Raw genomic sequence first — 3,248 nt, forward strand, 5'->3', positions numbered from 1 at the left:
CCCCTGGCAATCTTCTTCCAAAAAACTCACCCACTGAAAACCCTACGGAGCACAGTTCTCCTCTGACACACATGGAGGTGCCTTGGAGGAAAGTGCTTGCAATCTGCTTCTGAAAAATGACCCATTGAAAATCCTATGGAGCAGAGTTCTCCTCTGACACACATGGAGGTGTCTTGGAAGAAAAACCTGGCAATCTGCTTCCACAAAAAATCCACTGAAAACCCTATGGAGCACAGTACTCGTCTGACACACATGGAGGTGCCTTGGAAGAAAGTCCTGGAAATCTACATCGAAAAAATCAGCCCTTGAAAATCCTATGGAGCACAGTTCTCCTCTGACACACATGGAGGTGCCTTGGAGGAAAGTGCTTGCAATCTGCTTCTGAAAAATGACCCATTGAAAATCCTATGGAGCAGAGTTCTCCTCTGACACACATGGAGGTGTCTTGGAAGAAAAACCTGGCAATCTGCTTCCACAAAAAATCCACTGAAAACCCTATGGAGGACAGTACTCGTCTGACACACATGGAGGTGCCTTGGAAGAAAGTCCTGGAAATCTACATCGAAAAAATCAGCCCTTGAAAATCCTATGGAGCACAGTTCTCCTATGACACACAGGGAAGTGCCTTGGAAGTCAGTCCTTGCAATCTGCTCCCAAAAAATCACCCATGAAAACCCTTTGAAGTACAGTTATCCTCTGACACATATGGAGGTGCCTTGGAAGGAAGTCCTGACAATCTGCTTCCAAAAATTCACCGATCGAAAACTCTTTGCAGCACAGTTCTCCTCTGACAGACATGGAGGTGCCTTGGAAGAAAGGCCTGGCAATCTGCTTCCAGGAAATCACCCTTTGAAAGACAAAGGAGTACGGTTCTCCTGTGACACACGTGGAGGTGACTTTGAAGAAAGTCGTGTCAATGTGCTTCCAAAAATTCACCCATTGAAAACACTATGGAGCACAGTTCCCCTCTGACACACATGGAGGCGCCATGGAAGAAAGTCCTGGCAATCTCTTCCCAATAAATCACCCATTGAAAACCCTATGGAGCAAGTTCTCCTCTGACAAACATGCAGGTGTCTTGGGAGAAACCCCAGGCAATCTTCTTCCATAAAATTCACCCACTGAAAACCCTACGAAGCACAGTTCTCCTCTGATACACATGGAGGTGCCTTGGAGGAAAGTGCTTGCAATCTGCTTCTGAAAAATGACCCATTGAAAATCCTATGGAGCACAATTCTCCTCTGACACACATGGAGGTGTCTTGGAAGAAAACCCTGGCAATCTGCTTCCACAAAAAATCCACTGAAAACCCTATGGAGCACGGTACTCGTCTGACACACATGGAGGTGCCTTGGAAGAAAGTCCTGGCAATTGGCTTCCAGAAAAATCATCCATTGAAAACCCTGTGGAGCACGGCTCGCCTCTAGCACACATGGAGGTGTCTTGGATGCAAGGCCTGGCAATTTGTTTCGAAAAAATCACCAATTTTAAATACTATGGACCACAGTTCTCCTCTGACACACATAGAGGTGCCTTGGAAGAATGTCCTGGCCATCTGATTCCACGAATTCAAACCCTGAAAACCCTATGGAGCACAGTTCTGTGACAAACAGGGAGGTGCCATAGAAGAAAGTCCTGGCAATGTGCTCAGGTAAATCATCCATTGAGAACCCTGTGGAGCACAGTTCCCCTTTCGCACACATTGACGTGCCTTGGAAGAAAGTTCTGGAAATTTGCTTCTGAAAAATCACACATTGTAAGCCGTATGAAGCACAGTTCTCTGACACACAGAGGTGCCATGGAAGAAAGTCCTTGCAATCTGCTCGAAAACAATCACCCTTTAAAAACCCTATGGAGCACAGTTCTCCTCTGACTCACATGGAGGTGTCTTGGAAGAAAGTTCTGGCAATTTGATTCCCCAAAATCACGCATTTTAAACCCTATGGACCAGTTTTCCTCTGACACACATGGAGGTACCTTGGAAGAAAGTCCTGGTAATCTGCTTCCCCAAAAATCATACATTGAAAACCCTATGGAGCACAGTTCTCCTCTCACACATATCGAGGTGTAAGGAAGAAAGTTCTGGCAATCTGCCCCCATAATTCACCCATTGAAAACACTATGGAGCACAGTTCTCCTCTGAAAGACATGATGGTGTCTTGGAAGAAAGTCCTGGCAATTTGCTTCGAAAAAATCACGCATTTTAAACCCTATGGAGCACAGTTCTCCTCTGACACACATGGAGGTGACTTGGAAGAAAGTCTTGGCAATCCGCTTCCAAGAATTCACCCATTGAAAAGACTATGGAGGACAGTTCTCTGACACACACGGAGGCGCCATGCAAGAAAGTCCTGGCAATCTGCTCCCCAAACATCATCCATTGAGAACCGTAGAGAGCACGGTTATCCTGTGACACACATGCAGGTGTCTTGGAAGAACATCCTGGCAATCTGCCCTGAGAAAATCATCCATTGAAAACTCTATGGAGGAAGTTCTCCTCTAACAACCATGGAGGTGTCTTGGAAAGAAGTCCTGGTAATCTGCTCCACGGAAATCATCAATTGAAAACCCTACAGAGCACAGTTCTCCTCTGACACACATGGAGGTGCCTTGCAACAAAGGCCTGGCAATATGCTTTGAAAAGACTATCCATGGAAAGACCTATGGAGCAGAGTTCTCCTCTCACACACATGGAGGTGTCTTGGAACAAAGTCCTGGCAATATGCTTTCAAAAGACTATCCATGGAAATCCCTATGGAGCAGAGTTCTCCTCTGACACACATGGAGGTGCCTTGGAGGAAATCTCTGGCAATCTGCTTCTGAAAACTCACACATTGAAATTCTTATACATCACAGTTCTCCTGTGACACACAAGGAAGTGCTTTGGAAGTAAGTCGTGGTAATCTGCTTCCAAAAATTCACCCATTGAAAACCCTGTGGAGCACAGTTCTCCTCTGACACACATGGAGGTGCCTTGGAAGAAGGTCCTGGCAGTCTGCTCCCCCAAAATCACCCATTGAAAACCCTATGGAGCTCAGTTCTCCTCTGACACAAATGGAGGATCCATGGAAGAAAGTCCTGGCAATCTGCTTCCATAAAATCACCCACCGAAAACCCTTTGGAGCCCCGGTTTCCTCTAACACACGTGGAGGTGCCTTGCAAGAACTTTCTGGCATCTGCCTCCAAAAAATCACTCGTTGGAAACCCTTAGGAGCACAGTTCTCCTCTGACACACAATGAGGTACCTT

Source organism: Loxodonta africana, chromosome Y (genome assembly GCF_030014295.1).
Source record: "Loxodonta africana isolate mLoxAfr1 chromosome Y, mLoxAfr1.hap2, whole genome shotgun sequence".
Classification (NCBI taxonomy): Eukaryota; Metazoa; Chordata; class Mammalia; order Proboscidea; family Elephantidae; genus Loxodonta; species Loxodonta africana.